Below are 24,861 nucleotides of genomic sequence, written 5' to 3' on the forward strand. Positions count from 1 at the left end.
CTGACTCATTTAATCAAAGCATAAGCAAAGACTGGCTTCTAATGCTACTAAAACTTGACAACATGACAGGTTTTAAAACAGGTATATGTCAGCAAATACACGATGTTACCAAATGCTTCTCTCACAATCCTTACCCAAATGCACACAGACTCACAGTGTGATTTTAGACAAGCAACACTATCCTAGGAGTTTACCACCACTCATTCACTACTCTGGAAGAGTTAATGGTACTGCACACAATCTACATATTTAAGTACACCACATCAGTGTCAAAGCATGACTCATTTAATCAACGCATAAGCAACGACTGGATTCTAATCCTACTAAAACTTCACAACATGACAGGTTTTAAAACAGTTATCTGTCAGCAAATACATGATGTTACCAAATGCTTCTCTCACAGTGATCCCAAATACACACTAGCTCACAGTGTGATTCTAGACAAGCACCACTATCCCTATGAGTTTACCAAAACTCATTCACTACAGTGCAAGTGGTAAGGGAACTGCACACATTCTACATATTTCACAACTGCAATTTACTGTCAATGCCTGACTCATATAATGAAAGCATAAGCAATAACTGTCTTCTAATGCTACTAAAACTTGACAACATGACATGTTTTACAACACTTATCTGTCAGCAAATACACAATGTTACCAAACACTTCTCTCACAGTGGTTCCCAAATGCACACAGACTCACAGTGTGATTCTAGACAAACAACACTATCCCTTGCACTATATCAAAACACATTTCTTCATCTAGAAGTAGTACCTTGTATCCCATCCTCGTCGCCAATGTTAAAAAGATGATTCTTCAAAAGTTGAATAATAAATAAATAACTCTTTATTGGCAGCACATTCAATATGCATCCAACTGCTCCAGATACCAGGTTCTTTATACTCTCAACAGTTGTCCTACAATACAGCTCTCCTCCTAGAATGTGGAACCCCAATGAAAACATAATATGGTCGCATGCAGTGGCATGCGACACTGAACCTGAATTAAAGATACATGCACCTAACTCTTAATGTATGTAACAACTACATTTTAGTATAGAAACATAACATAACTCATTTCACAAATTCATAAACAATGACTGGTTTCTAATTCTACCAAAATATAAAAACTGCACAGTTATCTGTCTACAAACACATGAAAAACACAAATGCCTATCACAGAATGGTTTCTACATGCACACACATTGTAGAGAAAAAAGTACTCCCTACACTTTAGCAGGAAAAATACATTAGTCTGATTAAAATCAAAATAGTCTACATACATCCCCTCACAATTAAATAACTAATCTTTCAAGTTCTTTTGTAGATTAAGGAGTATATCAATCACTCACCATATTTTCTTTTACAGAATCTCTGCACTGTGCACCTCTCAGCAAAAGCAAAGAATGAAAAAGTTTCCCTTTCATTTTCCACACATATACATGTAAACATCAAATCACAATCCTTCGCACATAAACTCAAAAGCAAACACACATTTCTATTGGTGAAACATTTCAACCCTTTCCAACTGAAATACATTTCAACCCTTCCCCCAATCTGCCTTCTGCCTGTTACCATAGAAACAGCTCATGGAACACTGCACTGAGCTCACAGGTCACAAGTTCAGCACACAATGTTCCTACAAAAGGCAGGAAGTGTGCTTGACGTTTCAATATATCAGCTTATCATAAATAATGTTCCTTACAATCTGTTTTTGTTAACCAATAACAATCATACCTTTAATAAACAAAAATATACACCCTACATTTCAGTGTAGAAAGTTGTTATACAACCAATGATTTCTTGTCGTTTTTCAAAAAACGTTGCCGTGGATCCGCGCACCCACCGCGAGAGAATCCGTGCATCCAACGTGATAGGATGCGCACACCGTGCGCGCATTTTGCCGCTTTTTAAAAAAAAAAAAAAAAGGGGGGCCACCTAAGCAGATCTAGAGGGCCAGAGTATTTCCACTCTGCTCCCTTTATATCTTTTACACACTTATTCCCCTTCCATCTTCAGCCTCGCTTCTACCAAGGCAGAAAATGGCCGCCAACAGTTCCTGGTTTCGAATGTAGAGAGACACTCGACAGCCAATTAGCAATCAGCGCGCGATCGGGAGGGTGCGCGCTCCGTTCGGGGAGGGTGTGCTTACGGTGCAGGTACGGTCCGCGGATCCTCCCCGGCCATAGATATCACTAACTTTTTTACCCTAATTTTCTCAGGAACTTCTGAACAGATTCACACCAAATATTCAAAAGGCACGAGTCCGAACTGAGGACTACCTCTTTGCCAAATTTGGTGTCATTCCATTCAGAGGTTCGGGCTGTAGCTGCGACAACAGATCCTATGGGAAATTGCATGGGGAAAACGTGTTTTAGGACCCCCCTTTTTTCTCGGCCCCCACTTCACGGATCACCGCAAAACTTTCAGGGTAGGAGCGGAGCGGAGCTGGCCAAAAGTTTGGAGAATTTCGCGAAGATTTGTCAATCGGCGCCAAAGATATTCCTAATAGAGGGGCCGATTCTGATCCTGGACATTTATTTTACATACAATTCGGATCCGTATTTTTTTCCATACAAATCGTACAAGTCCCTTCCAACCCGTGTAGTACGATTCGTACGGGAAAAATACATACAGATCGGCCCGATCCTTACAAATCGGATCGGGAAAAGCTGTACGACACGGACTTGTAAAAAAGACCATACAATTTGTAAAAAGGCTGTACAACCCGTCAAGTACTATTCGTACCGGGTTGTCAGCATGCGATTTGTATGGAAAATGGCCTGTATATGGGAAACGACTCGTACCGGGCTACGAAGCGAGCCCCTATATGCCTCGTACCCTGGTATGACTCGTTCTGGGGGTGTGACTCGTACCGGGGTACGGGTCATATAGGGGTATGAGGCGTACAGGGGTCCCCCCACATGCGAGGCGTGTGTATGGAGCGTACCCCAACATCGCGCATAAATGCACCGTACATATGCGATTTTGGGGTCCGCACCGTACATACGCACTTTTGGGGTACGGTGCGTCCACAAGCGATTTTGGGGTACGGTGCTTGTACGGTGCGTACACGACCAGTACCCCTTCAGCGCGTATATACGCACCGTACCCCACTTTCCGTGTCATCAGTACGCACCGTACATACGCACCGTACCCCTGTATTCATGGGGTGTACAACGTGTACATGGGGGGTCCGTCTCGTACTGTTTTCGGGGCGTACAATGTTTTCCCAGCACTTTTTGGCTCCTGTAAAGAAAGAGCCGTACGGAGTGCCATTTGTATGAATCGTACTTGACGGGTTGTAAACTGCTGCCGGGAATACATGTGAACGTCGCGTGCAGGGCAATCCGAATCGGAATCGCTTGTATTTACGAGTTGTATGGTCTTTTTTACAATTTGTATGGAGAGCATCTATTTGTACAGATCGTACTTTCTAGGTTGTAGGGGAATCCTTACAAGTACAAGTTGTTTGGAGAAAACGCTCCATACCACGATTTGTACAGCGTTTTTCCAGGATCGGAATCGGCCCCAGAATGTTGCGGATTTCCTATGGAAAATAGGTCCTAACTATAACTATCTACTGGCGACCGCCAGTAGACAATATATATATATATATATATTATCTACTAGATAGTTATAGTTAGGACCTATTTTCCATAGGAAATCCGCAACATTCTGGGGCCGATTCCGATCCTGGAAAAACGCTGTACAAATCGTGGTATGGAGCGTTTGAATTTTATATATATATTATATATATATATATATATATATATATATATATATATATATATATATATATATATATATTATCTACTGGCGGTCGCCAGTAGATAGTTATAGTTAGGACCCTGTTTCCATAGGAAATCCGCAACATTCTATTTGGAATAACTTTGGCGCCGGTCGACGAATCCTCGCGAAATTTTTAAAATAGGTGGGGCGCTACGCTCCGCTCCTACCCTGAAAGTCTCGGGGGGATTCGTCAAGCGGGGTCTGAGAAAAAAGGGGGGTCCCAAAACGCGTTTTTCCCATGCATTTTTCCATAGGACCTTTAGACACAGCTACAGCCCGAACGGCTGAACAGAGTTACTTGAAATTTGGCAGAGAGGTAGTCCTCAGGTCAAGGAAGTGCCTTTTGTAGGTTTGGTGTAAATCTGTTCAGTAGATCCTGAGAAAATAGCATTTAAATCAATATATATATCTGTGGCAGCTTACGGTGCGCTTACCGTGCGCTTACGGTAAGCTTACCGTACGCGTACGGTGACGTGCGCGAGCGCAATTCTGATTGGCTGTTAGATCTAAGTAAACATTCGATTCGGTCGAAACCAGGAAGCGGCGGCCGCCATTTTCTCTCTCGCACTCTGAGTGAGGCAGCAAAAACAAAGGCAAAAAACATCTAAAGGGGCAATGTATTCAGTTCCTAACCACCTAGCATTGATGATGGTGTCCCCAAAGAACCCCCAAGGCAAAAAATTCAATTTTATTCTTTTTCCTAAAATCGCCGATTACGCTTACCGTACGCGTACGGTTAAAATTAATTAAAAAAAAAAAACTATCCACACTATCCCCACCCCGTGTGCCAAAGGTGCCCGTAGGGCACCTTTTGTAAATGGCATGTATCTTATAAAATGAAAATATAAATGATTATCTTTCACAACGAAGCGCATAATATGTCCTCCATGTGCGCACGGTGCGCGAAGCGCATCGTGCGTACATGGCCCATCCCGCGTAACGTGGGCACGCGGTGCGCACAGCGCACCGCGTGACCACCGTGCGTGCACGGCACTAACTGCGTAAAGTGGGCGCGCATTGCGCGAAGCGCACCGCGTGCTCACTGTGCGCGCACGGAACGAACTGCGTTAACTGGGCGCGCACGCCACGAATGGCGTAAAGTAACTTAGCATTTAAAAAACCGTACAATTTCACTGAAAAAACCATAGGTTTCACACACGTTATAGTTAGGAATTAGCATTTAAAAAACCTTGCAAATTCACTGAAAAAAACATAGGTTTCACACATGTTATAGTTAGCGGAAATTTTAATCATAAAAAACCATTGAAATTCCCCCGTTATAGTTAGTGCAGGCAACTATAACTCACGCAACCGCAATCCTCTGCTGATGCTAATACTGTATTTAGACACTTATTTGCCCATGTCTTCTTCCATTAAATTTTAGCTATACATATATTGCAAATATTTTTTTTTCATAAAGACACATATGTCATCAGCAGAGGATTGCGGTTGCGTGAGTTATAGTTGCCTGCACTAACTATAACGGGGGAATTTCAATGGTTTTTTATGATTAAAATTTCCGCTAACTATAACATGCGTGAAACCTATGGTTTTTTCAGTGAATATATATATATGTATATATATATATATATTTGTTTCTTACAGAGCTTTATTTGTCATTTCAGATCTCCCTCCCCGCTGTTCCTTTCCTTTTCTTCCCTCGCTCGACCACTTCAATGTTCTGTGCTATTATAGCATACAGACTTGAAGCTGTCAAGAGGTGGACCCTGTTTGAGCATCGTCCCGATCCTGAGGAGTTGGTGACATGACAGAATTATCGCCCCACGTACTTTACTCCTCCTGATCGGGCTCTTGCTCTAACATAGCTACTCTGGAGGACGTGTTGGCCGCGTTACAAGTGGTTCAACAGGAACTCATGGTGTCTAGAGTAGAGACCACGGCTTTACAAGCCAAGGGGGATCGCATGCAGAGAAATCTTTTTGATAAAGGCGGGATGTCACCTTTTAGTTCATCTCCTATCACGGTAGAGATGCTCACCCCTATCCCCTTAGCTTCCCCAGAAAGATACTACGGGGAGGCTAGTAGAACTCAAGTCTTTCTCACTCAGGTGTTGTTACATTTCAATTGCAAGGCCAAGATATTCGCTACTAACCAATCACAGGTAGCCTTCCTCATCTCATACCTAGCAGGGGATGCAGCCTTATGGGCAGTGCCGTTAGTGCAGAAGGATGACCCGTTTTTATATGATTGGGACGCCTTTAAGCAGGAGTTTGAAAACATATTTGATAGGCGAACCCACACATTATCAGCCGATAGAGAATTGTTAGAGTTACATCAGGGCAACAAAGAACTACATGTGTACATCACTACATTTAGGAGATTAGTTGCAGAGTCTAATTGGCCCGAGGAAAAGCAATTTGCTATATATTATCAAGGACTATGGGACGAATTAAAGGACATTATCGCTCAAATCGACCCCCAACCTAAAACTTGTACCGAATTAGTGCACCTTACGTTGAGGCTGGATCATCGTTTGGGTGACAGAAAAGGGGAAACGAAAAAGAAAGACAAACCCTATGTTAGATTCGAACGACCCAGAGTCGGAGAACAAGTACCAAGGAACACACCAGAACTCATGGAAATAGGCGCTGTCCGAGCCGCTTTAACCTCAGAAGAAAAAGACACACAAAGAAAAAACGGGCTTTGCCCATACTGCAGTAAAAAGGGACATGTTGTTAGGGAGTGTCTCCTGAAACCCCAAAACAACAGAGGAGGGTTTAGACACCCTGAAGTACCAAGCAGTAAGAAAACGCAGAAAAACTAGAGAGCTCGAGAGATGGGAGAGGGGAATCTTCGAGCTTTAGCGCCATTCCCTCCCTGAACGTTACCTCAGAAGCATATTAAAAAAGGATTTTTGTGGTCACTATTATGTTATGGCTAGGAAGTCTTTGGGAAGAAAGACCTGCTATGGTGGATTCCGGAGCCACCAACATATTCATGGATGAAGATATGGCCAAACAATTGGGTATAACATTAATGAGGAAACTACACCCAGAGATTGTGATGGCTGTGGATGGAAGAGTGTTAGAATCCGGCCCCATAACCTTCGTGTCACAACCCATAGAAGTGTTGCAGGGATCTGATCATGGTGAAGCTATGGTGTTCCAGATAATCAAGGCTCCCCAGTATGGTATCAATTATAGGGTTACCGTGGCTACAAAAACACAATCCCACCGTTGATTGGGGAAAGTAAACTCTTTCATTTGAATCTGACTATTGTCGTGAACATTGTATAAAACCTTTCTTCTCTCCATCCACAGCTCTCTCCACCTAACATGGAATTGCCACTGCCGCAGAAAAAGACACGGTTTTGCCCATACAATACTCAATCTTCAAAGATGTCTTCGATGAAGTACAGGTGGAGACGCTCCCCCCACATCGGCAATACGATTGCCAAATTGACCTAGTCCCGGGAGCAGTAGTTCCTTGTGGGCGTGTGTACACACTGTCCGAACCCGAGAACGACCATTTATGATGTTATCTGGAAAAATACCTTGAATTGGGTTTCATACACCCCTCAAAGTCACCTGCAGCTTCACCACTGTTTTTCATTCCCAAAGCCAATGGAGAGAGGCGCACGCGTATCGACTTCAGAGTATTGAATGATATAACGGTCAAGAACCGATATCCTCTGCCTCTGATACCTGTGTTGTTAGAACACATGAAGAACGCCGTGATCTTTACCAAGCTTGATTTAAAGGGAGCATACCACTTCGTAAGGATGCGTTCCGGGGATGTGTGGAAAACCGTATTCAAGACCCGCAATGGGCTATATGAATATCGGGTAATGCCCTTCGGGCTATGCAATGCTCCAGCGGCATTTCAATATTTCCTCAATGGAGTGTTGAGAGACTTTCTAGATTGTTACGTCATTGTATACATAGATGACATTCTCGTCTATTAAGCCACCGAAGACAAACATGTGCAGCATGTCAGTAACGTACTACAAGCCCTATGAGAAAATCAGCTCTATTGCAAATTAAGCAAATGTCAATTCCACGTGGTCACGGTAAAATTCTTGGGCGTGATGCTGAGGCCTCATGGTCAAGAAATGGCCGAGAGAAAGGTACTTGCGGTCAAGGAATGGCCCCGACCTCAGAACCTAAGAGATGTGCAATGCTTCATAGGCTTTGCCAACATTTACAGGCGTTTTATCAAGCATTTCTCCAAGATGGTGACTCCCATTACGAAACTAACACGGAAGAACAATCCATTCCTTGGGTCTACAGATGCCCAAACCACATTTGATGAATTAAACAATGCCTTCGTTTCGGCTCCAGTACTGGCTCATCCGAATCCGAACAAACCGTATATCGTAGAAGCGTATGCATCCAAGTTTGCGATTGGTGCAGTACTATCACAACGTAATGAGACCACCGGGCAGCTACATCCCATCGCATTTATGTCACACAAGTTGAATGATGCGGAGAAGAACTACACCATCACAAACAAAGAATTGCTGGATATAAAAACAGCCTTTACCGAATGGAGACATTTCCTATTAGGAGCCAGGGAAAAAGTGACGGTCTACACGATCACCGCAACCTCCAATTCATGCGTTCCGATAGACACCTTACGCCTCAACAACTAAGATCGATGTTATTTTTTGAGGAATACGACTTCGTAGTCACCTTCAGGCCGGGAAAAGATGACAAAAAGGCGGATGGTTTGACCCGCCAAGAATCGAGAAGGGAAGAGACAGAATGCATGGAACACGCCATCATATCGTCTGATAAGTTGTGTGTGTGGCACAAACAAACGATTTCCTAAGAAAAGTGGCACGAGGACTCCAAACATTCAAGTGGAGGACTTGGCTCAAATGTCATGCGGAGTGGAAAATCAAGCAAGGAATCCCTGTAAAAGGAAATCAAATGTTGATCCCCACTAAACAGTTGCAAAAGCAGGTATACCAATGGTGTCATGAGATTCCCTGTGCGGGCCACATGGGCGTGGAGAAAACCACAGAGAAAATCTACAGACAGTTCTGGTGGCCAGCCATGAGGAGGGACATAGCTTCATCGGTTAAATCATGCGAAGTTTGTGCCCAAATGAAGACCGATCATAACAAACCACAAGGACGGTTACAACCCTTGCCCACTCCTGAAAGCCCTTGGGAACACATATCTATTGACTTTATAGTTGGTCTTCCCCCTGATAAAGGATTCACCACGGTGTTGGTGGTTGTAGATTATCTCACCAAGATGGGACACTTTGTGGCATGCAAAAAGGTACCCTCAGCAGAACTACTTGCCAAGTTATTATTAGTGCATGTAGTTAGACTACATGGCCTGCCAAGAAGGATAGTGTCAGACAGAGGGTCCCAATTTACAGCGCGGTTCTGGAAGGTCTGGTGGGCAGCATTAAAGATCCAGGTAGCCTTATCTACGAGCTTTCATCCTCAAACAGACGGTCAAACCGAAAGGGTAAACCAAGACATAAAACAGTACCTCAGATGCTACGTAGAAACGAACACTGATGCATGGGTAGATTATTTGTGGTTAGCTGAGGTTTCCTATAATAGTGTGTGACATAGCTCCACATACACCGCACCTTTTTGTGCTACATATGGGTTCCATCCTAGATTCCTCCCCTTAAGCCATCCATGTTCTATATCTAATCTCCCTGAAGTACAAAACAGAGTAGAACACATAAAAGAAACCTTAAAGGAAACTCAAAGACAATTGCAAGCCGCAAATTCCAGGTATAAACAAGGGGCTGACAAGCATCGTCAACAGGGACCTGAGTATAAAAAAGGTGACCTTGTTTGGTTATCGACTAAGAATATACGATTTAAGAAAAACAATGCATTTAAACCAAAATATATAGGCCCTTACAGGGTACTGAAACGTATCAATCCTGTAGTGTGTAAACTGGCCTTACCTTTTACCATGAAAATCCACCCTGTGTTTCATGTGTCCTTGTTGAAACCATCGGTTACGCCTGTGAAACGAACACCTGTACCGGTGTGGGTGGATGGTGAAAAAGAATACGAGGTATCACGGATTTTGCATACCAAACTAAGAGGAAAACAGAGATGGTACCTGGTAGCATGGAAAGGATATGGACCTGAGGAACATTCCTGGGAACCATTAACCAACATACATGCACCAAGAAAGATTGCAGCCTTTCATAAACGAAACCCTGGAAGGACATAACAGTGCAACAGGGTTCTCAGGAAGGAGGATGTACTGTCATGTTCCTCCCCCCCGGGCGGTCGGCGTGAACCCTGTCTTACCCGCAGCTGGATTGTCAGACGCATGCACATTTACGTGCGCCTCTGTGGATGGCAGGGATCTGGACTACTGTTCCCATGATCCTCTGCCTAAGACGCTTTTCCGCCGGGGACGCGGAAGGACATAAAAGCGTTTCTGCCTCCCGGCAGCGCTGCCGATAATTCTGAAGTTCCGGTCTTGGAGAGTTAGAGTAAGGACGCATTGCTGTGATTGTCGTGGAGGTCCGGTAAGGGTGTTGATACACCACCTAAACGCTGGCTCTCAATCCTGGGAGGCGTTGCCTTGACTTTCAGAGTTATTCTTGCCTGGCTGGCATTTCCTGAGTTACGAACCATCGCTCAATCCATACATGCGGTGTCCCTCCCTGTTGGCGAGACGCACGTTTGTGTTCTCAGGCAGGTAGAAGAGATACTGGCAGCATGTATATAATATAGTAATTTAATGGGGTGTGATTTTGTTTTTGTGCCATTTGTTCTTTCATGGGTGGAGAGACACAGGACACGTGTCGGAAAAGAGTTATGGTCTGATTTCCTACTTTAAAGACACAACCTCGAACGGTCAAGGTTAGACTTACAGGTGTCCTCAAGAGACGGACACTTTCAATCGCTATGTGTTCTATGTTATGTTTGTTACTTGTTAAAAGTGTGTGATATAAATGTATTCCCAGTCATTTGTGTTTACGCACTGCAATGTTCGTGATGAACCCATTGTTCGACAGCGAGTCATTTATGTATATATATCGATTGATGATTATTTGTCTCCAAGTTCAGGCCGCTTGAACAGGGACTAGTGGAATAGTCTTATTGGTACCTCTTAACTCCCTGTGAAGAAAGGTCTTGTGAGAAAAAGGGTAGGTCGGGAGAGCAGTAATACCATGGTGAATTTTATGGCAGAAAGGATGCTTTAGTCAACGAGTGGTATTGTTTACACACCTCTTATGTTCTTATTTATGTACCATGCAGGATGTGCCCTTTCCTGAACGCTTTGGGTCTGGTCCTATGAGGATTAAATAGGAGTTGTGATTCCTTTCAGGGTGCATATGACACGTTCTTGTTAGTTTCCTTTCCAGGTAGTTTGCCATTAGTAGCATTACATATTCTGAGTTACACATATATATAAGCGTGTTTCTTACAGAGCTTTATTTGTCATTTCAGAACTCCTTCCCCGCTGTTCCCTTCCTTTCCTTCCCTCGCTCGCCCACTTCAATGTTCTGTGTTATTACAGCATACAGACTTGAAGCTGTCGAGAGGTGGACCCTGTTGAGCATCGTTCCGATTCTGAGGAGTTGGTGACACGACACAGTTGTTTTAATTAAACACTGCTGCAGGGAGTACAGCATATAGAAGCGGGTCGGTAGGGTCAGTACAATCGATTTGAGAGCCATTATATACATTTCTTGTAGCTTCAAAAAACAATTCAATGATCATTTTTAAGAAGAGGAATGTGCTACTAGTCAAGAATTCATAAATTACTCCCACCTGACAACAATTCAAGTGAGTTTCAACCTTGCGTAAACACATTGGGAGCCAGTGGGTAATGTGTTCAGATGTCTGGCATGGGGAGCACATGATCACTGATTGGCTGAGTGTTCCTTACTACATGTGGCATCTGACTTTATGGTGTTTTGGGAATGCGTGACCCTCCAGCCATGTTAGCTTTATTAGGGCCAATCTCTTTGGACCATTCTGGTGTTGCTGTCTATCTGTGGCATTAATCTGTTTTTTTCGTTTTTGCATGTTTGTTCTGCTGGTTACGTGGCCTAGATTGCAGGACCTGCCTGACCACGTATTTCGGACTCAGGGTTGATGGAGAGGTCACATAAGACAATTTCGACAACATTGATCCAATTTCTTTTTTATGCACGCCATGTATCATATCGTACATCAAAATCGATATTAACACCCTTTTCTCCTTGTTAATCAGGTAGAAGATGAGAAGCTCTGCAGCTCTCCCATATTTATTCAGAGTTTCTGGGCATCAATCGGGGGGCACGCCTGACCAATGAGATGTAGGGTGCCACCCAGGTGTAGGACCACTTCCTCCAAAGTGTGGCATATTCTTGTACCAGAAAGCACCATTCTCTCAAAATCCAACATGGAGAAAGGCTCTCCTTTGGGGTTAGATCTGGCTAAGTCATCCCACTGAAAAAAAGGGAGGTTCTGGAAAACCAGAGCCTGTGTGAATCACAGCTAGGACCTAAGGTCTCTATATTCGTAAAGTTAAGTTTTTATCAAATATAGATTCACAAGAAACGCGAACTAAACATGATTTAGTATTCAAAAATCAGAAACAACATGATTGTTTGGAAACAAAAGTATATTGTTCGTGTTTTATAAATCAAGATATTTGGTATGCATTCGAAGTTTCACATCACTTGTATCAATGCATTACTATTCAAACTAAAGAAAACATACAATGTTAAAAATCCCAATGCATTTCGGGTAATGCCTACCCTTCGTCAGGGGATAAATGCGTACAACACTAGCAATAAACAATTTAAAGACTTTCTTGTGTTGTGTTCTTCTTGACCTCCATACGGAACTACAACAAAAAGCACATGTGTGCTGTTAAACATGTTTGTAAAGGCAAAGAAATGTTATAGAATTTGCACTCGAAATAAAGGCAATTAGGGGAAAACAGGAAAACCCGTAAAACGATTCCCATGCGGTGATGTGGTTCAAAGAAAAAATGAGGTATCACCCAAAGTGAGGACGTGAAAATATATTGCAAGCTTACCGAAAAAAACGGCGTTACCAAGTGTTGGAAAAAGGTCTCTGGGCAATAATGGGCTAACCGTCTGCAAAAGGTTATACATAGTTAGAAAGGCAGGTGGCGTAGGCCGTGATGTGTTACAAAAGATCAGAGTCCGAGTGTTATGTATGTTACTGACTCACCCTCTTCAATTGTTTGATGTCGAAAGCGGCAGACGCTGCTCCGAAAATGATCAAAATGCCGTGTCTGTAAAAAAAGCGACCAGAGAGATTACTCTCGGTTGCTGTGACAATAAAGGTGCAGCGGTTTCAATAGTGCTGTTCCGCGAATTAGCGGAACAAGCCTTACCTGTTGTATTTGTTCGTGTATGTTGAAAAAAGCCTCCAAAACTACTCCCGTTCAGCTTTGGCGCGTGCGTATCTACTGAAACATAGGGGTTTAAAAAGTGAAGAGGGTCTAGGGCAATGGTAATGAAAAGAGGACTGCGAAATGAGTAAAAACAGACGTGGTCAATGGAGTGTGTTGAAAAAAGAAGAAACTGGTGAAACCACCATGTGTAAATTCAAGATGTAATGAATAATACTCAAAGGAGAAACTTCAAGTTTTCCAATGCGTATAGAAAGTAAGAGTTTATATGAACAAAATATACAAAAAGAAGGTGGATGAGAACCTTCGCGATATTCAAAAAACATGGATAAAACTTAATTGCGAGTGCAAATCCTTTACAGATGTACAATATGTTAGAGCCTAAACAAAGCATAATAATTCATAATGATCATTCAGACCATCCGGACACACTGTTCCTAAGAATTTTATCCAATGTGTTTCCCTACGGGCAAGAACATTATTCATGTCTGAGTCAGTGTGTACATGAAGACGTTCTAAGATTGTGAAACGTAGTTGTGGAATAGTGTGAGAAGTGTTCACCCAATGTGTTACCAGGGAGGATGTCAAATTACTGTTACGGATCCTACTCTTATGTTCTATAATCCTCGTTTTGATTTTTCTGCTTGTTTTCCCTACATATACAAGGCCGCACGGGCACTTGATGGCATAGATGACCCATTCTGAATTGCAATCTGAAGTGTGCTGAAGTTTAATGCCTTTGCCTGTGTGAGGATGTGTAAACACATTTCCTGTGATTACATTACCGCATTGTCCGCAATTATAGCATTTTCTCATACCAAGATTCTTGGATATTGTGGAACAAGTGTGACTTTTGAGAAGATCCCTCAAATTCTTTGGTCTGGTATGTGCAAAAAGAGGCGGATCCTTAAACAAATCTCGAAAATCAGGTTCCTGGTCAATTATATCCCAACGTTTACGGATAATTGACTTGATCTGTGTGGCTTGAGTGGAATGTTTTAGTACAAAAACATCTCGTTTAGAAGAATTTTTAGGAGTAGTCTGAAGCAGATCTCCTCGATTTTTTTGGTCAACCTGATTCTTTGCTTCCTTAAGAATGTCCTCTGGATATCCTCTCATTTTATATCTCTCAAGTTGTTGTGTGATGTCAATATCACACTGCTGTGGGTCCGAAGTGATTCTTTTGATCCTGGTGAGCTGAGATACAGGTAAGTGCTTCTTCAGAGAGTACGGATGTGCACTCGAAAAGTGAAGTGCGTTGTTTACATCTGTAGGTTTTCTGTACACCATTGTTGATAGGCCATGTGTAGATTTTCGTATCTCTATGTCGAGAAAATGAATTTTCTCCAATTGGATATCATGGGTAAACTTGATCCTCGGGTTGCATTGGTTTAATTCATCAATACATTGTTCCAGAACTGTCTTGGATCCTTTCCATATGATGAGGATATCATCAATATATCTTAAAAAAAGAGATAGGTTGGATTGCCATACTGGGTTTTGCAGAATGTGTTGATGTTCAAAGTGAGCCATAAAGGTATTGGCGTACGCCGGCGCTCCTGGAAAACCCATGGATGTTCCAGTAATTTGTAGATAATATTTGTCCATCCACGAAAAGTAACTGTGGTACAGTGAAAAGTGTAATAGCTCCAGTAAAAAAATGCTTTTGTCTTTAGACTGCGATGAGTGAAGGAGTCTCCATTCTACTGCCTCGAGTCCTTCATTGTGTGCAATTGAAGTGTATAGAGCCACTACGTCAATTGTGCAAAGTAAGAAATCTGTGTTAAGATGAGGTATGATGGCTTCCAATTTCAAAAGACAATCAGTGGTATCCCTGACGTATGTTTGCCAAGATTGAACCAGCGGTTGCAAATGAAAATCCAGATAGCGTCCAATGGGCTCATGTAGTGATCCACAGCCTGCTACAATTGGTCTAAAGGGTGGGTTCTGTCTGTTTTTGTGTATTTTTGGAAGCATATATATATGAGGGACTTTTGGACTGGACTGACATAGGAATTTCTTGGTGTTGTCATCAATGTTGCCCTCATCCAGGCCTTTTTGTAAAATGATGTTGAGTATTCTTAGAAATTCTTTGGTAGGGTCTTGGTCCATAGGAATATACGTGAGTGCATCACTGACATGTTCGTTAACACTTTTGATGTAAAAATCCGTGTCTAGGATTACCAAGGCTCCCCCTTTATCCGCTGGTTGAAATGTGATGGAGATGTCTTGACGTAGGGCATTTAAAATGCATGATTCACTGATTGAAAGGTTGGAGTGTTTGGGTTTCCTATATGAAATGGATTCAAGGTCTTTTCTGACCAACATTTCAAAGGTGTCGAGGGTTTTATGCGACACAGGAGACATGTATCTGCTTTTAGGTCGAAATCGATGTTCTATTTGAGGTTCCTCTTCTGTCCTGGGATTAATGGAAAAGAACCACTTCAATCTTAATTTCCGCATGAACTTAAAGAGAGAAATTTCCGTTTCCAAACTGTGAGATGTATAGGTGGGTACAAAAGATATGCCTCTGTTAAGGACCTTCATTTGTTGAAAACCAAGTTGTTTGTGAGAAATATTCACTACTAAGGAATGGTCTTCTTGGTAGTCCTCTGAGGTCTGCCTGTCTCGGCGGTTTTTTTTGATGTTTTTTCCCCTCCGGGTATGTTTTCGCTTGGTGTGGTGGATTTGTCCGGGGGTGATTTTGAAGAGTGGCCCTCGGCTAAAAAAGAAGATGTACCAGTTGAAGTGGTAGGAGTTTCTTCAGTATGTTCAGTGGCGCGAGATCTTGATGTTGCCGCCGGTCTGTGCAGTAATAGATCTTGATCAGTTGCCACGCTTTCTTCTGAAGAAGAAGCGGCGTTTTTTTTAAAGGGACGTTTTTGGGCGTAAACCTCGGCCCACGAATAGACCTCATCAAGTTTGTAGTCTATTGTGTCCCTTTTAAATTTTCTGATTTTTCTTTCATGTACTTCTTTCGCATGTACATCAAGTCTGTTGTTTATATCTTCCAGCACTTTTTGCCAATCTTCTTGTTCAATTTGATTTGATATTTCATCCTTGAGTTTATTAATATCCTGATTTAATTCTTGCAATATGGTGGAAATTTCTTCTATTATAAGCAGTATTAAGTCCAAAGAGCACTTATTTAAGATGGCATACCACCGAGACATGAATGACTTATTGTATTTAAAGAGCATGGGTCTGAGGGCTATCCTAAGGCCCCGTGGAATCCTCTTCACTTTATGGTACTCGATAAGCGTAGTAGCGTGGAGACGTTGATTAATCTCTTTTCTCATAACATATTCCAGCTGTCTCAATTGTTGTGCTGTGGTTCCAGAGGGAGAAGAAAACGTGCGTGTGTCCTTGACAAGAGAGTAGATGGATGTAGCTTCATCCAATGTATATGCTTTCGTTTCAGCCTGGTTAGTTGTCAAGTCTGCTATGTCCTTCCAAGACATATTTCAAAGTAGGGTGCGGACTGCCGTTGACTCAAAACAGTGATCCTACAGTGGTAGAGTGAGTCTGCACACCTGTAATCTATTCAAGCATGTGAGTATTGTGTAGCTGTTTTATAGTGTTTTTAGCGTGCTTTCACATTGCAGGGGTGTGAGTCTACATCCCAGGGTATAACATGAAAAAAAGGGAGGTTCTGGAAAACCAGAGCCTGTGTGAATCACAGCTAGGACCTAAGGTCTCTATATTCGTAAAGTTAAGTTTTTATCAAATATAGATTCACAAGAAACGCGAACTAAACATGATTTAGTATTCAAAAATCAGAAACAACATGATTGTTTGGAAACAAAAGTATATTGTTCGTGTTTTATAAATCAAGATATTTGGTATGCATTCGAAGTTTCACATCACTTGTATCAATGCATTACTATTCAAACTAAAGAAAACATACAATGTTAAAAATCCCAATGCATTTCGGGTAATGCCTACCCTTCGTCAGGGGATAAATGCGTACAACACTAGCAATAAACAATTTAAAGACTTTCTTGTGTTGTGTTCCGTATGGAGGTCAAGAAGAACACAACACAAGAAAGTCTTTAAATTGTTTATTGCTAGTGTTGTACGCATTTATCCCCTGACGAAGGGTAGGCATTACCCGAAATGCATTGGGATTTTTAACATTGTATGTTTTCTTTAGTTTGAATAGTAATGCATTGATACAAGTGATGTGAAACTTCGAATGCATACCAAATATCTTGATTTATAAAACACGAACAATATACTTTTGTTTCCAAACAATCATGTTGTTTCTGATTTTTGAATACTAAATCATGTTTAGTTCGCGTTTCTTGTGAATCTATATTTGATAAAAACTTAACTTTACGAATATAGAGACCTTAGGTCCTAGCTGTGATTCACACAGGCTCTGGTTTTCCAGAACCTCCCTTTTTTTCATGTTATACCCTGGGATGTAGACTCACACCCCTGCAATGTGAAAGCACGCTAAAAACACTATAAAACAGCTACACAATACTCACATGCTTGAATAGATTACAGGTGTGCAGACTCACTCTACCACTGTAGGATCACTGTTTTGAGTCAACGGCAGTCCGCACCCTACTTTGAAATATGTCTTGGAAGGACATAGCAGACTTGACAACTAACCAGGCTGAAACGAAAGCATATACATTGGATGAAGCTACATCCATCTACTCTCTTGTCAAGGACACACGCACGTTTTCTTCTCCCTCTGGAACCACAGCACAACAATTGAGACAGCTGGAATATGTTATGAGAAAAGAGATTAATCAACGTCTCCACGCTACTACGCTTATCGAGTACCATAAAGTGAAGAGGATTCCACGGGGCCTTAGGATAGCCCTCAGACCCATGCTCTTTAAATACAATAAGTCATTCATGTCTCGGTGGTATGCCATCTTAAATAAGTGCTCTTTGGACTTAATACTGCTTATAATAGAAGAAATTTCCACCATATTGCAAGAATTAAATCAGGATATTAATAAACTCAAGGATGAAATATCAAATCAAATTGAACAAGAAGATTGGCAAAAAGTGCTGGAAGATATAAACAACAGACTTGATGTACATGCGAAAGAAGTACATGAAAGAAAAATCAGAAAATTTAAAAGGGACACAATAGACTACAAACTTGATGAGGTCTATTCGTGGGCCGAGGTTTACGCCCAAAAACGTCCCTTTAAAAAAACCGCCGCTTCTTCTTCAGAAGAAAGCGTGGCAACTGATCAAGATCTATTACTGCACAGACCGGCGGCAACATCAAGATCTCGCGCCACTGAACATACTGAAGAAACTCCTACCACTTCAACTGGTACATCTTCTTTTTTAGCCGAGGGCCACTCTTCAAAATCACCCCCGGACAAATCCACCACACCAAGCGAAAACATACCCGGAGGGGAAAAAACATCAAAAAAAACCGCCGAGACAGGCAGACCTCAGAGGACTACCAAGAAGACCATTCCTTAGTAGTGAATATTTCTCACAAACAACTTGGTTTTCAACAAATGAAGGTCCTTAACAGAGGCATATCTTTTGTACCCACCTATACATCTCACAGTTTGGAAACGGAAATTTCTCTCTTTAAGTTCATGCGGAAATTAAGATTGAAGTGGTTCTTTTCCATTAATCCCAGGACAGAAGAGGAACCTCAAATAGAACATCGATTTCGACCTAAAAGCAGATACATGTCTCCTGTGTCGCATAAAACCCTCGACACCTTTGAAATGTTGGTCAGAAAAGACCTTGAATCCATTTCATATAGGAAACCCAAACACTCCAACCTTTCAATCAGTGAATCACGCATTTTAAATGCCCTACGTCAAGACATCTCCATCACATTTCAACCAGCGGATAAAGGGGGAGCCTTGGTAATCCTAGACACGGATTTTTACATCAAAAGTGTTAACGAACATGTCAGTGATGCACTCACGTATATTCCTATGGACCAAGACCCTACCAAAGAATTTCTAAGAATACTCAACATCATTTTACAAAAAGGCCTGGATGAGGGCAACATTGATGACAACACCAAGAAATTCCTATGTCAGTCCAGTCCAAAAGTCCCTCATATATATATGCTTCCAAAAATACACAAAAACAGACAGAACCCACCCTTTAGACCAATTGTAGCAGGCTGTGGATCACTACATGAGCCCATTGGACGCTATCTGGATTTTCATTTGCAACCGCTGGTTCAATCTTGGCAAACATACGTCAGGGATACCACTGATTGTCTTTTGAAATTGGAAGCCATCATACCTCATCTTAACACAGATTTCTTACTTTGCACAATTGACGTAGTGGCTCTATACACTTCAATTGCACACAATGAAGGACTCGAGGCAGTAGAATGGAGACTCCTTCACTCATCGCAGTCTAAAGACAAAAGCATTTTTTTACTGGAGCTATTACACTTTTCACTGTACCACAGTTACTTTTCGTGGATGGACAAATATTATCTACAAATTACTGGAACATCCATGGGTTTTCCAGGAGCGCCGGCGTACGCCAATACCTTTATGGCTCACTTTGAACATCAACACATTCTGCAAAACCCAGTATGGCAATCCAACCTATCTCTTTTTTTAAGATATATTGATGATATCCTCATCATATGGAAAGGATCCAAGACAGTTCTGGAACAATGTATTGATGAATTAAACCAATGCAACCCGAGGATCAAGTTTACCCATGATATCCAATTGGAGAAAATTCATTTTCTCGACATAGAGATACGAAAATCTACACATGGCCTATCAACAATGGTGTACAGAAAACCTACAGATGTAAACAACGCACTTCACTTTTCGAGTGCACATCCGTACTCTCTGAAGAAGCACTTACCTGTATCTCAGCTCACCAGGATCAAAAGAATCACTTCGGACCCACAGCAGTGTGATATTGACATCACACAACAACTTGAGAGATATAAAATGAGAGGATATCCAGAGGACATTCTTAAGGAAGCAAAGAATCAGGTTGACCAAAAAAATCGAGGAGATCTGCTTCAGACTACTCCTAAAAATTCTTCTAAACGAGATGTTTTTGTACTAAAACATTCCACTCAAGCCACACAGATCAAGTCAATTATCCGTAAACGTTGGGATATAATTGACCAGGAACCTGATTTTCGAGATTTGTTTAAGGATCCGCCTCTTTTTGCACATACCAGACCAAAGAATTTGAGGGATCTTCTCAAAAGTCACACTTGTTCCACAATATCCAAGAATCTTGGTATGAGAAAATGCTATAATTGCGGACAATGCGGTAATGTAATCACAGGAAATGTGTTTACACATCCTCACACAGGCAAAGGCATTAAACTTCAGCACACTTCAGATTGCAATTCAGAATGGGTCATCTATGCCATCAAGTGCCCGTGCGGCCTTGTATATGTAGGGAAAACAAGCAGAAAAATCAAAACGAGGATTATAGAACATAAGAGTAGGATCCGTAACAGTAATTTGACATCCTCCCTGGTAACACATTGGGTGAACACTTCTCACACTATTCCACAACTACGTTTCACAATCTTAGAACGTCTTCATGTACACACTGACTCAGACATGAATAATGTTCTTGCCCGTAGGGAAACACATTGGATAAAATTCTTAGGAACAGTGTGTCCGGATGGTCTGAATGATCATTATGAATTATTATGCTTTGTTTAGGCTCTAACATATTGTACATCTGTAAAGGATTTGCACTCGCAATTAAGTTTTATCCATGTTTTTTGAATATCGCGAAGGTTCTCATCCACCTTCTTTTTGTATATTTTGTTCATATAAACTCTTACTTTCTATACGCATTGGAAAACTTGAAGTTTCTCCTTTGAGTATTATTCATTACATCTTGAATTTACACATGGTGGTTTCACCAGTTTCTTCTTTTTTCAACACACTCCATTGACCACGTCTGTTTTTACTCATTTCGCAGTCCTCTTTTCATTACCATTGCCCTAGACCCTCTTCACTTTTTAAACCCCTATGTTTCAGTAGATACGCACGCGCCAAAGCTGAACGGGAGTAGTTTTGGAGGCTTTTTTCAACATACACGAACAAATACAACAGGTAAGGCTTGTTCCGCTAATTCGCGGAACAGCACTATTGAAACCGCTGCACCTTTATTGTCACAGCAACCGAGAGTAATCTCTCTGGTCGCTTTTTTTACAGACACGGCATTTTGATCATTTTCGGAGCAGCGTCTGCCGCTTTCGACATCAAACAATTGAAGAGGGTGAGTCAGTAACATACATAACACTCGGACTCTGATCTTTTGTAACACATCACGGCCTACGCCACCTGCCTTTCTAACTATGTATAACCTTTTGCAGACGGTTAGCCCATTATTGCCCAGAGACCTTTTTCCAACACTTGGTAACGCCGTTTTTTTCGGTAAGCTTGCAATATATTTTCACGTCCTCACTTTGGGTGATACCTCATTTTTTCTTTGAACCACATCACCGCATGGGAATCGTTTTACGGGTTTTCCTGTTTTCCCCTAATTGCCTTTATTTCGAGTGCAAATTCTATAACATTTCTTTGCCTTTACAAACATGTTTAACAGCACACATGTGCTTTTTGTTGTAGTTCCGTATGGAGGTCAAGAAGAACACAACACAAGAAAGTCTTTAAATTGTTTATTGCTAGTGTTGTACGCATTTATCCCCTGACGAAGGGTAGGCATTACCCGAAATGCATTGGGATTTTTAACATTGTATGTTTTCTTTAGTTTGAATAGTAATGCATTGATACAAGTGATGTGAAACTTCGAATGCATACCAAATATCTTGATTTATAAAACACGAACAATATACTTTTGTTTCCAAACAATCATGTTGTTTCTGATTTTTGAATACTAAATCATGTTTAGTTCGCGTTTCTTGTGAATCTATATTTGATAAAAACTTAACTTTACGAATATAGAGACCTTAGGTCCTAGCTGTGATTCACACAGGCTCTGGTTTTCCAGAACCTCCCTTTTTTTCATGTTATACCCTGGGATGTAGACTCACACCCCTGCAATGTGAAAGCACGCTAAAAACACTATAAAACAGCTACACAATACTCACATGCTTGAATAGATTACAGGTGTGCAGACTCACTCTACCACTGTAGGATCACTGTTTTGAGTCAACGGCAGTCCGCACCCTACTTTGAAATATGTCTTGGAAGGACATAGCAGACTTGACAACTAACCAGGCTGAAACGAAAGCATATACATTGGATGAAGCTACATCCATCTACTCTCTTGTCAAGGACACACGCACGTTTTCTTCTCCCTCTGGAACCACAGCACAACAATTGAGACAGCTGGAATATGTTATGAGAAAAGAGATTAATCAACGTCTCCACGCTACTACGCTTATCGAGTACCATAAAGTGAAGAGGATTCCACGGGGCCTTAGGATAGCCCTCAGACCCATGCTCTTTAAATACAATAAGTCATTCATGTCTCGGTGGTATGCCATCTTAAATAAGTGCTCTTTGGACTTAATACTGCTTATAATAGAAGAAATTTCCACCATATTGCAAGAATTAAATCAGGATATTAATAAACTCAAGGATGAAATATCAAATCAAATTGAACAAGAAGATTGGCAAAAAGTGCTGGAAGATATAAACAACAGACTTGATGTACATGCGAAAGAAGTACATGAAAGAAAAATCAGAAAATTTAAAAGGGACACAATAGACTACAAACTTGATGAGGTCTATTCGTGGGCCGAGGTTTACGCCCAAAAACGTCCCTTTAAAAAAACCGCCGCTTCTTCTTCAGAAGAAAGCGTGGCAACTGATCAAGATCTATTACTGCACAGACCGGCGGCAACATCAAGATCTCGCGCCACTGAACATACTGAAGAAACTCCTACCACTTCAACTGGTACATCTTCTTTTTTAGCCGAGGGCCACTCTTCAAAATCACCCCCGGACAAATCCACCACACCAAGCGAAAACATACCCGGAGGGGAAAAAACATCAAAAAAAACCGCCGAGACAGGCAGACCTCAGAGGACTACCAAGAAGACCATTCCTTAGTAGTGAATATTTCTCACAAACAACTTGGTTTTCAACAAATGAAGGTCCTTAACAGAGGCATATCTTTTGTACCCACCTATACATCTCACAGTTTGGAAACGGAAATTTCTCTCTTTAAGTTCATGCGGAAATTAAGATTGAAGTGGTTCTTTTCCATTAATCCCAGGACAGAAGAGGAACCTCAAATAGAACATCGATTTCGACCTAAAAGCAGATACATGTCTCCTGTGTCGCATAAAACCCTCGACACCTTTGAAATGTTGGTCAGAAAAGACCTTGAATCCATTTCATATAGGAAACCCAAACACTCCAACCTTTCAATCAGTGAATCACGCATTTTAAATGCCCTACGTCAAGACATCTCCATCACATTTCAACCAGCGGATAAAGGGGGAGCCTTGGTAATCCTAGACACGGATTTTTACATCAAAAGTGTTAACGAACATGTCAGTGATGCACTCACGTATATTCCTATGGACCAAGACCCTACCAAAGAATTTCTAAGAATACTCAACATCATTTTACAAAAAGGCCTGGATGAGGGCAACATTGATGACAACACCAAGAAATTCCTATGTCAGTCCAGTCCAAAAGTCCCTCATATATATATGCTTCCAAAAATACACAAAAACAGACAGAACCCACCCTTTAGACCAATTGTAGCAGGCTGTGGATCACTACATGAGCCCATTGGACGCTATCTGGATTTTCATTTGCAACCGCTGGTTCAATCTTGGCAAACATACGTCAGGGATACCACTGATTGTCTTTTGAAATTGGAAGCCATCATACCTCATCTTAACACAGATTTCTTACTTTGCACAATTGACGTAGTGGCTCTATACACTTCAATTGCACACAATGAAGGACTCGAGGCAGTAGAATGGAGACTCCTTTACTCATCGCAGTCTAAAGACAAAAGCATTTTTTTACTGGAGCTATTACACTTTTCACTGTACCACAGTTACTTTTCGTGGATGGACAAATATTATCTACAAATTACTGGAACATCCATGGGTTTTCCAGGAGCGCCGGCGTACGCCAATACCTTTATGGCTCACTTTGAACATCAACACATTCTGCAAAACCCAGTATGGCAATCCAACCTATCTCTTTTTTTAAGATATATTGATGATATCCTCATCATATGGAAAGGATCCAAGACAGTTCTGGAACAATGTATTGATGAATTAAACCAATGCAACCCGAGGATCAAGTTTACCCATGATATCCAATTGGAGAAAATTCATTTTCTCGACATAGAGATACGAAAATCTACACATGGCCTATCAACAATGGTGTACAGAAAACCTACAGATGTAAACAACGCACTTCACTTTTCGAGTGCACATCCGTACTCTCTGAAGAAGCACTTACCTGTATCTCAGCTCACCAGGATCAAAAGAATCACTTCGGACCCACAGCAGTGTGATATTGACATCACACAACAACTTGAGAGATATAAAATGAGAGGATATCCAGAGGACATTCTTAAGGAAGCAAAGAATCAGGTTGACCAAAAAAATCGAGGAGATCTGCTTCAGACTACTCCTAAAAATTCTTCTAAACGAGATGTTTTTGTACTAAAACATTCCACTCAAGCCACACAGATCAAGTCAATTATCCGTAAACGTTGGGATATAATTGACCAGGAACCTGATTTTCGAGATTTGTTTAAGGATCCGCCTCTTTTTGCACATACCAG

This window comes from Triturus cristatus, chromosome 5_1, assembly GCF_964204655.1.
Source record: "Triturus cristatus chromosome 5_1, aTriCri1.1, whole genome shotgun sequence".
In the NCBI taxonomy this organism is placed as follows: Eukaryota; Metazoa; Chordata; class Amphibia; order Caudata; family Salamandridae; genus Triturus; species Triturus cristatus.